General features: G+C 47.8%; 1 pseudogene; it reads left to right on the top strand.

The window, feature by feature from the left end:
- The window catches only part of LOC132085897 (zinc finger protein 850-like), a 997265-nt pseudogene that overhangs the window by 415862 nt on the left and 568405 nt on the right, over positions 1 to 12998 (top strand).

The following is a 12998-nucleotide window of genomic DNA, read 5'->3' as shown; positions in this document are numbered from 1 at the left end:
TAGGCTAACAGAGAAAACTCTAACCACTCCTTTTGTTTTACAATACCGTAGATTGTTTACATCAAACAAAATCAGTGTTCTCACTGTGATACGAACGGTTCTCAAAACTTCCATAACTGTTCCCAGGGTGCCATCTTTTCCCAGAGAGGATGTTACCTTTGTTATGGGAAGACTGCCTGAGAACTTTATTGTTTATGCAAGGATGCCTGAGAGAGACTAATTGTTTATAGAAGTCAGGCTGGAAACTGCTTTGAAACTGCTTCACAGCTACCTGTTACTTTTCTCTCAGCTGCATGGCTTCGTGGCCTTTTTCCTCAAGCCATGCCTGAACTAAACTCCCGACACTTGGCCACTCAGGTGATTCCATTGGTAGCTGAACTCTTTCAGCAGGGACACTTTATCTACAAGGGAAACACATGTTTCTGCTCACTTTTCTCAGGTCATAGGAGAAAGGACAGGGCCAACCCCATTTTATAAAATCAAGCACATTTCTGCAGATGTTTGAATCCTATTCTTCTTTCCTTCCAGCATACTTGGCAGGGTTTTAAATTCCAAAAGAAAAGCTCTCCTTTCACATTTGTAAATCCAAAGTTGTCTGCTGTAGCAGGAGCCGTGTTAAAACATTTCACATCAGGGACCTCAAGAGTTCAGTCACATGGAAGCAGTGGAAAGGTTTTGCATCCCAGAGCAAAAAGGAAGAGCCCCATACTTGGGACACAGAAAGGCACTGAATCAGGCAGTTCCTGACATCACAGAGCAGCTGGGGCGGAGAAAGTGGAAACTCCTCTTGAAGACCTGCATCTTCAACACTCCTTTGTTCCGGCATATTCCCTCAATACGGAATTTTCAGAGCAGACATAAATCTGTGTGGCAAAGGAATTTAGAGCAGCCCTTGCCTATGTAGTTAATTGCTGTGGCCATCTTGCCCCATGCAAAACAACAGGTGAAACAAGGCATCGTTGACAGCTGTGTTTATACCTCTTTGTTCTAAAGAAATGAACTTGGTGAATCACAAGTTCCCCTTTGAACATAGAAGACAAAGAAGAAAAGTGGAAAATAGGCAGCTAATGCCTCTAATGTAGAGCCTCCCAGGTGGCTGCTCTGCAGAAGCTCTGATGGATCAGTGTCCCTTCATGCCAACAGCAAAGCTGTTCATTTGGGAAGTCAGACGGGGCCCAAGCAAACTCCAAACCCCCTTTGCCTCTGAACTGTAGCAGAGCTGCAGTCCAGGACTTGCTCTTCAGACAAGCAGCACAGAGCCAAGGGCTCCTGGGCCTGTTGGGAAATGCTGATCCCATTCCAGCCTGTTGGGGATGGTGCATAAGGACTGCACCTGCACAGCCTCTGGTGGGTGTCAGCTGCAGTGTTCCACAGACAAGAGCAGCTGTCAAGGCACTCAGCGCTCTCTTGTGCAGGAGAGACAGAGACGAAGCTGAGGAGAGTCCCTGCCAGGGCTCAGCCTTACCCAAATGAGCAATGGATTCTCCCAGTGCTTTCACAGCTGCCCCACGAACCCTGGGATCCTTTGAGTTCAGGTTCTTTGTTATTCCCTCCACCAAACCAATGATCACCGGGTTCAAGGCATCTTTCAGGGCTCCTGTGATTTCAGCCAGCACATCCAGCACCCTCTGCTTCACTTTCTTGTGGCTGTCAGATATTCTCAGGACAAAATATTCAAAAACATGTGAAGAGAACAAGCAATGTGAAGGCTGGATTCAAATGTCCTTGTTTGAAGAGTAGATGTAGCAGTCAGCAATGTCAAAGATGAAAGTGATTCTGTCAGGTCAGCACTCGCTTGCACAATTTCACTGTTTCCTGGGGGCAACTCACTGGAATGGTGGCACAACCTCATGCTGGTTGAAAGATTTTCTTCTGTTTTTAAGAGGTTTGGCTGGGGACAGAATAGTTCCTATGGTATTTCTCTCCATCTATAAATCATTAAATTAATTCCATTTGTTAAGGCTAAAGAGTATCTTCACTTTGAATGGAAGCAGATGTTTACAATGCCCGGTTTTCTATACAGTTGCCTCAAGTACTGAGGGCAATTATGATTTTGCCAAAACTATGGCTGGAGGAGATCTAAGTTTTCTTTTGTTTGTCTCAGAGCCAGTGTCTGGAGAAGAGCAGGGCCCTGATCAACTCTTCCAGGATCCAGACCATTTCTCTAAGTAACAGGTAGACTTCTGAAATGTCATGTGCTGTACAGCTCTCATTAGAGCAGGTTCAGTCCCTTGACAGCCTCATTATCAGGCCCCTTTTGCTGGAAAAATGGAAAAAGCAGCTACTGCGAGGAGAAGGCAGAGATGAGTCCTTAGCTGTTTTCCTCCTTTTCCAAAGAGAAAAACAGACCCCCAAGAAGGGAGAGCACTGTCTTTACCAAGAGGAATAGGAACAAGGATGGAAATGAGTAGCCAGAGCTGTGCCTGTGTAAGACAAGATGGAGTATATAGAAGTGTTCTTAAAAAAAGCAACTGGGTTTAAACCAACCCAGCCTGATACTTCTCTTCCCTATGCAAACCCATTTTTGGTCTAGAGAACAATTGCCATGCTTTCAGGGGCTGGATTCCCTTCACTTCACCCAGCTGGGAGTAGGAGAGAGCAGCAGTTACACCAGCAGAAAATTCTGCCATCATCTGATGAACAGCATCAATAGGCACCTGCCAGACAAATACAGCTGGACTGAAACAACTTGTCCTGAAGCCTGGACCTGAATTAAATTTTTTCTGGGTAAGAGGGACCAGAGTGTCCCAAACAGCCAGGACAGAGTGCCAAGACACACTGAATTAACTTTGCTGCTACAGGCTTAGGAAAGGAGCTAAAGGAAAGGAGCAGTGAAGATACCCTACATACTTGGGCAATGTTAGTGGAGATGAGCTGGGGGCTGTTTTGCACAGGTCTAGGAGGAGTTCCACTCCTTCCATCCGTGCCTGAAACTCCTTGGCTTCCAGGAGATGGTAAAGCTTCTGGAGCAGCTCTGTTTCTTCCACAGCTGGAGGTGACGTGACCTGGGCTTTTGCACAGGGTAGGAGGTGTCCATCAGAGGGAGATTTCACCCTGGAAAATAAAACCAAATGAGGACCTGTTGGTTATAATTATCGTAGCATGGCATCCCCGTTGAGGAAATAATTAGCATTGACTCCATGATTCCAGAAGGCTGATCAATTGCTATGCTATGCTATGATACAGACAGACCAGATTGGTCAATTGAATCCAAAACACCATCACCAGTGGCCAATTAAGAAATTACCCTTTGGTAAACAAATCTCCATATCACATTCCACATATTCACAACAACAGGTGCAGCAAGTGAAGATAAGAATTGTTTCTCACTCTTTTCTCTGATCTTCTAACATCCTTCCCCAGGACAATGCCTGGCAAAGTTGTGCCTGCTGCTCTCTATGGAGACAGCTGCAGCCACAGACAATACCTTCAGTTAATTGTGAGCAAAACATCTTGAGCAGCTTTCCTAATCATGTGATTTCAAGCTGGAAAATCATGAGGCTCTGAAGAACAACCTGGACCTCAAGATAATCATTACGGCAGACAATCTGCAAGTGACATTCGCACCAGTGCTCACTCAGGAAAACCAAGGATGAGATGCACCTGATCTATCTTCAGATGGCTGCCAGGGCACACAGGTCACTTTGCTTTGTGGAGAAAGAGAGACACTACTGCCTAGTTTAAATGCCTCCTCATATGGGACGTGTGTGTCTTAGAATAAGGGAACTCATCACTCTGGAGAAGTGTCTCTACAACCAGGCATGACAATCTGGAAAAGTAGCTCAGATGCATCTGAACAGATAAACAGGGCCATATTTGAAGGATTCAGAAAATCAGTAAGAGAGATAAAAACAAAAGCCAGACATCCCAGAACTACGCTCACATTTCATTTGCTTCCCTGGAGACCAGATGCACAGCTTCACAACCCCACTGGGAACAATTCTCCTGATCAACCTGTCTCTTCCATGAGCACAGGAAGATGGTAGCTATGCTACTGAGGCATGTGGTCACTTTCCTGCCACTGCTGAGCAGGACAGAGCTAAATAAACCCCCTCTGCTATCAGAGGAGAACAGGTACAAGTAGCTCTGCAACTGCCATGAAGAGACAGCAAGGAGCAAATTCCTGTCTTAAATGCTGATTGCAGCACAGGAGGCAATAAACCAAACATGCTGTCCATCAAGCAAATTACATGAAGGACAAGAATATCAAGGCATAAAGTCCACATTCAGACACCCGTTGACTGAAGTTGTTCAGGAATTGCCTTGCTACTTACTACTCAAACTTGGTACTGTTTAAAGGAAAGAACCATGATTCAGCCAGGCCAAACCTCAGAGATGAGAACTGCATCTTTGTGGAACGGCATCTTGCTTCCAGACTGAGATTTCTCATCAAAACACCCATCTGAAAATGACTCCACTCAGATGAAAAAAAAGCCCTGTTTTATAGGGGCCTGAGTAAATATATGTATGGCAGTAAAGGATCTCTGTACTGTATAAGTGACCCTGCCCTGATTCTAGTTATTGTAAATGGGCTGCAGCTGTGATGTCCTTAATTGGGCAGCAGCTTTGGCCCATGGAGGTAGCTGGGATAAAAGGGGGTGAGGCATTCAGGGAGGGCTGCAAAGGAGCCCTGGCTGGGAAGCAACAACAGCACTGCTGTGAAGAGCTGCTGTGAGAAAACCACCCAGAAGGTATGAGACTCTGGAAATATGATATACAACAATATGATTACAACACTGTTTGAATTTACTTGTCCCAAGTCAGGCAGCAGAAACTTGGCCCTCTCCCAGCCTCCACAACACTGCCCTTGCCACTGCACTGGATCGTCTGAGCTGAAGCCAATGGGTGTCTTTTTGTCTCTCCATTTCTGTGGACACCCCTCCAGAGAAGTTGTGTTCAGCACAATGCAGAAGTAGACATTTTTTATCCTAGAGCATTTGTAGGGAAAGGAAACAATCTGTGGCATCAGTCATCTCTGCCAGAAAGTTTTTCCTGAGGAAGAGACATGTAAAGCCTGTCATGTGCTTTGTCACATCTAAGAAAAGTGCTCAGTACCGTTTGCTAGCAGACAATGTGGCCTGGGGCTCCTTTGAGCCATCATTCCTCTCCTTCATCGGCTCCTTGACAGATGGGCCTTCAGTCTTCTGGTTTTCCATCCCCTAGAATGACATAGAGAAACCTCCTCAATCTTTAGAATATAAAACAGGAAATTCCCTGTTGAAAACACAAGTTAGAACCAGGATCACTGCTACCAAGGCTTAGGGAAACATTTCCTAACTTACAGATGGAAACAGACCAGAGATTCAGTGATGCCAGCTCTTTGTTTTCAATAGCCCAAGGCAGGTTATGGGTGCTACCAGACTGAGCAGCAGTCTAAAATCCCAAATTCCTTAGTCTTGACCATAAATGGGAGTAATGCAAACTGGTAGGCAACAAGTGTTTGTAAAGCAATCAACAGAATAAATTGGACTCTTTTGGGGGGGTTGGCCCATTGTGTTGGAAGTCAATTTGGTTCAACACTCACTCTCCTTGCTCCTGCACAAAGGCAGGCTCCCTTCTGTAATGTCGATACCAAAATATAAAATCCTCCCCCAAACAAACAAAGGATTTTTCACTCGATGCTGCTGAATTCACCAAGCTTCTTCCAGCTCCACAGGGCTGGACAGCAGGGCAGTATTCCCAAAAGACAGACAGTCATTGTAGTAATTAGGATTGACTTGGATATCTTTTGTAAATTTGGGAATTTGTAAATTTGTAAATTTGGGATAGAAAAGGGGGGACAGGAAGGGAATGACAGGAAAAAGAGCCCTCCCCTGGGGCAGGGTAAGTGTGACATTATTTCGTGTGTGTGTGCCCTTCCCAGGGTGGGGGTTTTACAGCTGAGCCAGTTTGGGTAAGGGGGGTGGTGTTCACCCCCTGAGCAGGGATTACCCCACTGTTTCAGGTTGCCATGCAAGATGTAACCAAATGTATGTTTTCAATCCCCATCTTCATCAGCTCTTATAAACAGGTGGGGCAGTGTTCTTTATCTCTTCCATGACTGAGCCCTGATAACACCCTCCAGGGGAGATATCTCCTGTGAATGGGCCACTGAATGTCACTGCAGGACTGATAAAATTCCATGCTCTCATTGTGGGATGCTCCGCCCAGGGGGAGGATCCAAGCATTCCTACCTGGATATAAGCTAACACTTTGCTACACCAGGAGCACCTTGCCTACTGGATTGCCAGAGGACAAGAGCTCCATAACCACCACTGGACCTCCAGAGGAAGACCAGACCCTTCTACAGGATCACTGCTTTGACAGAATCACCTTCATCTCTCCAACAGGACTGCACCACCATTTACTGGGACTGCTGCCACCACCCTGAACAACAGGGTGTCAGGTTATATGCTTACTCTGTCAGTTTAAGGCAGTGTTTATGTAGCATTGCCTGGATCTTCATTTTCTTTTAAATTGTAATTCTGGTTTAGACCCTCCCCAGGTTTGCCTTCAAACCAGTACAAAAGACAATGTGCGCACCCTTTGTTTTCTTCCCAGAACAGGATTTCCCATTCCCAAACCTTGATTGGATGGAGAAGGAGGCTGTGAGGAAGAGGAAGGAGCCTTGGGACACCCAGATAGGTGAGGAGGAAGTCAGTTCCTATTTCCCCCTCTCTCCTGCTCTGTCTCCCAGCCCAGAACAGCCCCTGGCTGCAGGACAACCCTGCTGCCAACACCATCCTGCCGGGGATGCACTGCGGAATCTCCTTCCCCTTCCCTCTGGCGTGGAGGCAAATCCCATCCTGTCCTTGTCCTTCCTTCCCCAGGGAAGGAACTGAGGATGGAGACCAGGGAGGAAAAATCTGCATGGCAGAACCTCGTGAAAGAGGCCGTTTTGAGTGATTCTAACGCACAGGAATCCAACAGGGAAGAAAAACCTCGGACATCCCCCATGAGGAGGGGCTCCAAACCCAGCCCAGGGTGCTCTGAAGAAGAAAGAGCCACCCTGAGCCAGGAAGGTGGGCAGAGCTTCAGCCAGAGTTCAGAGCTGGTGGTCCATGAGCAGCTTCATGATGGGGAGAAGCCCCACAAGTGCTTGCAGTGTGGGAAGAGCTTTAGGCGGAGCTCCCACCTGATCAGCCACCAGATGATCCACACCAGGGAATGGCCCTACAAGTGTGGGGAGTGTGGGAAGGGCTTCAGCTACAGATCTAACCTTGTGACCCACCAACACATCCACACTGGGGAGAAGCCCTATGAATGTCCCCAGTGTCAGAAGAGGTTTCACACCAGCTCCAGTCTCCTCCAGCACCAGCGGATTCACACTGAGGAGAGGCCCTTCCTCTGCCCTGAGTGCGGGAAGGGCTTCAAGCACAACTTCACCCTCATCATCCACCGGCGCATCCACACTGGGGAGAGGCCCTGCGAGTGTCCCCAGTGTGGGAAGAGCTTCACCACCAGTTCTCACTTGACCAGACACCAATGGAGCCACCAGTAAGGGATCCCTGCCAATGCCACAAATGCAGGAACAGCTTCATCCACCACTCCAGCTTCATCCCCCATGGGAGAACCCACATTGGGAAGAACGCTGGTGATCCATGTTCCCCATGATCCATGCTGGGAAGACACTTGTCCCTTTTCCTGCCCCTACCAGTGTCATGATGTGGCATTGAAAAACATGAGGGTCTTGCCACGGCTGTGTCATTACATCCACTCCAACCTCAGAGAATTTCCAGACGCAGAAAAGGGACACACACACTCTCTCTCTCTCCCTGAGAAGAAGGGTGTCCTTTCCAGACAGGGGAAATTGTGGCCAGGAAGACCCAGTGAGTTGTGTTTTAGTTTTCCCAGTAAACTATTTCATTTATCCCTTCTGTTATCAATATTGTTTCAGTTCTGTTTGTCCCTTATCTTGTTCCTGTTCCTAATAAATTGTTTTTATCCCAGACTGGACCTTTGCCTTTGTGCTTTCCATGGGAGGCGGGAGGGCAGTGAGGGCAGCGCGGTTTTAGCGGGGGCAGGAAATTGGGGAATCCCATTCCTGCACCCCGGCCCATGGAAACCGAGCATCCCAGCTGGTCCCAGCCCTGGTGGCCATGGCAACAGCCTTGGGAGCAGGTCCCTGGCTGGGGCTCTGGGAACCTCTTCCCTCTGGTGCCCAGGGACAGGAGTGGAGGGAACGGCTGCAGCTGAGACGGGGCAGGCTCCGGTTGGATGTCAGGAAAAGGTTTTTGCCCAGAGGCTGCTGGGGCCCTGCCCAGACTCCCCAGGGAAGGGTCCCAGCTCCAGGGCTCTCTGAGCTGCAGCAGCATTTGGACAGCGCTGCCAGGCCCCGGCTGGCATTGTTGGGGTGTCCTGTGCAGGGCCAGCAGTTGGACTGGATGATCCTGATGGGTCCCTCCCAGCTCAGCCAATTCTGTCATTCTGGGATCCCATGAGCCTGGGGATGGGGCTGCCAATGGTTGCCATGGCAGCGGGCTCTGGCTGCAGGCCTGAGCTGGTGTCCATGGCAACCAGCCCTGGCATGGGGTCTCCATGGAGCTGCCAAGGGACTGACCATAGCAACAGGGAGCTGGTGATTGTTTCCATGGAAACTGACCATAGCAACAGGGGGCTTGTGATGGTTGCCATGGAAACTGACCATAGCAACAGGGAGCTGGTCATGGTTGGCACGGAAACTGCCCATTGCAACAGGGGGCTGTTGATGGTTGCCTGCTTAGGATCAGATTTGTCACCGGCCCTCAGAGGGGTTCCTTGGGGACTTTCCAAGAGTCTCCAGCCTGTTCCAGGGCTGGGATGTCACAGGCACAGACAGGGCCTCCATGGAGACCTCCCAGAGCTTTCTGGGGATGGTAAAGGGCCCTGTGGTCAGAAGAAGTCTCAGCCATTCCATGGTGACATCCCAGGGCACCTTGGGCTGCAAAGGCACCGATCTGTCACAGGCACTCACTGGGGCTCCACAGTGACATCCCAGGAGTCCCTAGGCTGCCAAAGACCCAGGATGTCCCAGACACTCACAGGGTTCCTGTCATGGGCAGATATATTTATATAAATATGTATTCTCTATTATGGTAATGATTAGATAAAATTGCCTTAATCAGAAATATTTATGCCAGGATGTAAGAGACGTAAAATATATTATACAGAGCACTAGGAAATTATTTCAAAGCAACTGTATTAAGCAAAACCTGTAATTAAGCAGAGATTGATGTCACTCCCCTTGACCAATGACCATGGGCAATTCCCTTTGGCTCAGCCTGGAGCAGTGACCTTGAGGGTGTCCCCACCGCTGGGAGGAATATCCACACCCCTCAAGAAGGGAAATGTCAGGAGATGCTGCCATTAAAATTTGGGATGGGGCTTTTCTCGTCTGAGGTGCTGCCCTGTCAGTCAGATGTGCCCAGGCTGGGCCAGCTCAGCAGCGCTGCAGAAGCTCTCAGTGGTGTCACTTGGTTGTTCCTTTCTCTGGGGATTTTTCCAGCTCTGCCACAGTTTCAGCTCCCTCTGAGGATGTTGAACTTTGAGATGGAGGAGTCAGGCTGGTTTCAGCATTATTCACCCCCAAAGCAGTGTGACACCCCTCCTTCATTTCCCACTCGGGGCTTCGCAAACAGGACCTGTCTGGAGTTTTTGGAGCCCATTGCAGGCAGAGCCTCCTGCTCCAGCAGGAACTGCCTTTCCTGTGCCATCAGCAGGGCAGGTCCCGCTGCAGGAAAAGCCCCAGGCCAGCCCCAGCACAGGGAAGGGCTCGGGCACAAGGGCAGAGTGCCATGCTGGGAGCTGTGCCAGGGAGAGCCTGAGGCACCAAAGGCACCTTGGCAGCAGCAGCTGCTTGCAGCCCATGGCCAGAAGCCTCCCTTGGCAGCCCGGCCTGGTGGCCACCACTGCAGAGCTGCTGCCTCAGGGCTCATTCCTGGCTGGGCTCTGAAAAGCCACTTCTGCCCCAGGAGCCTGACTGGGAAGCCACTGGCCCCAGCACCTTGGGGATAAGATATTAATGACAAAACTCTTCATGACAGCAGAGCCAAGGCAGGGGCAGAGGAAAGGGCAGAGCCAGGCCCAGGGGACAGGGCTGCCATGGTGATGGCTGTGAGGTCACTGCCCCTGCAGCAGCCTGGCTGCCCTCAGCAGACATTCTGGCCAGAAGCCTTGTGAGGGCACCCAGCACATCAGAGAACCCACAATGCAGGAATTCTGTCACTGGGGATGAGAGGGTTTCAATGGGCAAGGTTGCACAAAGCTCCTGCTCTTGGACAATTCCAGGGATGGGGAATCCACTTCTCTGGAAAAACAGCTGCAGTTTCCTGCCACTTTCTTAATTGTAAAATATTTCCTCCTTCTAACAAATGTTAATTTGTCCCCATTCAGTTTAAAGATACTGACCCGTTTTGCTGTCACTGTAGGATTTAGGAGAAAATAACTTAGAATGCTATTTTTCCCTTTTCACAGACCTTGGAGAGGACTCAAAAATCTCCCAGAATGGGGTATGGAGGCCTCATCACAAAACCAGCAGGGAGAGTCTGCGGCCTCTGTTGTCAGTGGTGTAGAGACTGAGGACTGAAAGGGAATAGCCTGGGAGGGATGGATGGGTGGTTTCAGAGAGGCTGGAGCTTTTCTTCATAGTAGGAATAAGCCTGAAGAAGACCTAATAGCACCAGTGCAGCTTGGGAGGTCCAGACTGAACACCAGCAGAAAGGAATTTCCCTGTCAGAGCAGGGCTGAGCTGCAGCACGTCCCCAGCAGGAGCCTGGAGCAGCCCAAGGCTCTGTGTGGGCAGGCAGGGGCAGGCAGGAGGCAGAGCTGTCAGCAAAGGAAGGGCCCAGCCACGTGGGGCAGCCGGGGATACCGACAGCCTGCAGGGACAGAGGCGCAGGTTTGCTCAGCATCAGAAACACCTTTCCCTCGCTTGTCTGTTGAAGTGAGGGGGAGAACGACCATCCTATAATGCATCGAACTCCAACTTTATTGATCGATCCGTCACCTTAAATAATAGTGTTAACGAACTTCATGCATATTCCAAAATACAGCTTTATGATAGGCTAACAGAGAAAACTCTAACCACTCCTTTTGTTTTACAATACCGTAGATTGTTTACATCAAACAAAATCAGTGTTCTCACTGTGATACGAACGGTTCCCAAAACTTCCATAACTGTTCCCAGGGTGCCATCTTTTCCCAGAGAGGATGTTACCTTTGTTATGGGAAGACTGCCTGAGAACTTTATTGCTTATACAAGGATGCCTGAGAGAGACTAATTGTTTATAGAAGTCAGGCTGGAAACTGCTTTGAAACTGCTTCACAGCTACCTGTTACTTTTCTCTCAGCTGCATGGCTTCGTGGCCTTTTTCTTTAAGCCATGCCTGAACTAAACTCCCAACATTTCCCCCGTCTTTTTCTTTAAAAGAAAGGAGGTTAGTTTGCCACATTTTCTCTATCATCCTACTAACCATCTTTTGGATACAGCTACAGAAACAAGGTAATATAAGTAAAAGCAATAAGAGTACTCCTAATATCCCTATAGCATATGTTATAAGGTTTCTTAGCCAGGGTCCCAATCCGAAACTTTTAAGCCACCCATCAATACCTAATCCTTCTTCTTCCTTAAGCTTATTAAGTCCTAGCCGTAGCTCTTTTATCTTAGCATGAATAGATACAGAATGATCAGATAAATTCATACAACACATTCCTTCAAACTCTTCACACCCATGGCCTTGAGCTAATAATAAGAAATCTATAGCAGCTCTATTTTGTAGAACAGCGTGATTAACACTTTGTACATCTGAAGTTAACATATCTAATATCTGTGAAGTTTTATTTAGTTCACCCTTAGCCCAACACCCTATTTGTTTTGCTAGAGTCAATGCTTTGCTTGCAGCACCCCAGGGTAGGAAAGCTGAAACCATCACTTGTTTAAATTTACTCCAGAACCACGGATCTCCTATTTGACTACAGTCCAAATTGTGTAAGCTACGCTTTTGCCTGCTTACCTGATGACTTAATTGCATCAGCACAGATATATTAGGGTGAAATAGTGATAACTTGCCTAAATAACAAGGTCCACCCTGAGGTTGAGCAGGTATACCATTCCAGGCTCTATCTCCGCAAATTAGAAATATTCCTGTAGGTAACTTCTTAGGTGTCATGATGCTAGAGCCTTTACAATGGCTGTAGAGTTGTTTAGATACTATGTTTGGCTTTAGGGCTGAATCCAAAGTTGCCCATGTTTGTTTATATGGATTCATCTTTTGAGGATTAGAGTAATCAAAGCTAAACCATCCACCGTTGGAAGTGCTGGTCATGCTAGCATTTGCACTTCCAAAAAGCTCTAACTCCTCAGGTGGAGAATGCAAAGGAATGTTAAGAGATTGAACTAACAGGCATTGACGGTAGCCATCACTCTGACTGGCAGTATACCCTTTAGGCAATTTAATATTTACCATACTGTGCATACATAAGGCACGGTTATTAATAAAACTGCAGAATTCTTGAGGAGACCATACTGGGAGTCCTACCAAACAGGTTCGAAAGGGGTTGGTAACTCCTCCAATGCTGAGACAAAGCGAAGTCTGATTAATCTGCCTAGCAAGTGTTAGCCATACATTATTTCTAGGTTGACTAAAATGTGTTAACTTAAATTCTTCAGCTACCACTACACTAAATAATATAATAAAAGGAAACCTCATTTTTCTGGTTTTACTTTGACCTTCTTCTTCTTGTCAGTTTTTAACCTTACTGTTCCTGAGACCTGAAGACCACACCTTTGTAACTTTTTAATGCAGTTGTCTAATGCCTGATTGGGATCTCCTTTTATAGGCCCTACAATGGAATGTTGTGTTAAAGGCACCAGTTTTCTACACCTTACAGAGGCTATATATGATGCACTTTGAGCTTTAACCCTTTTTAAAATACACTGTACCTCCCACCGATAATAAGCCAAGATTTTCTGCTCATGTGACTCATAAAGACCTAAAGCTGAGGCAGTGTTGAGTCCTGTTGCATTCCGTAGAGCCCACTCC

Source organism: Ammospiza nelsoni, chromosome 33 (genome assembly GCF_027579445.1).
Source record: "Ammospiza nelsoni isolate bAmmNel1 chromosome 33, bAmmNel1.pri, whole genome shotgun sequence".
NCBI lineage: Eukaryota > Metazoa > Chordata > Aves > Passeriformes > Passerellidae > Ammospiza > Ammospiza nelsoni.
The sequence above is the reverse complement of the archived record's forward strand: the minus strand, read 5'-3'. Positions and strand labels throughout refer to the sequence as shown.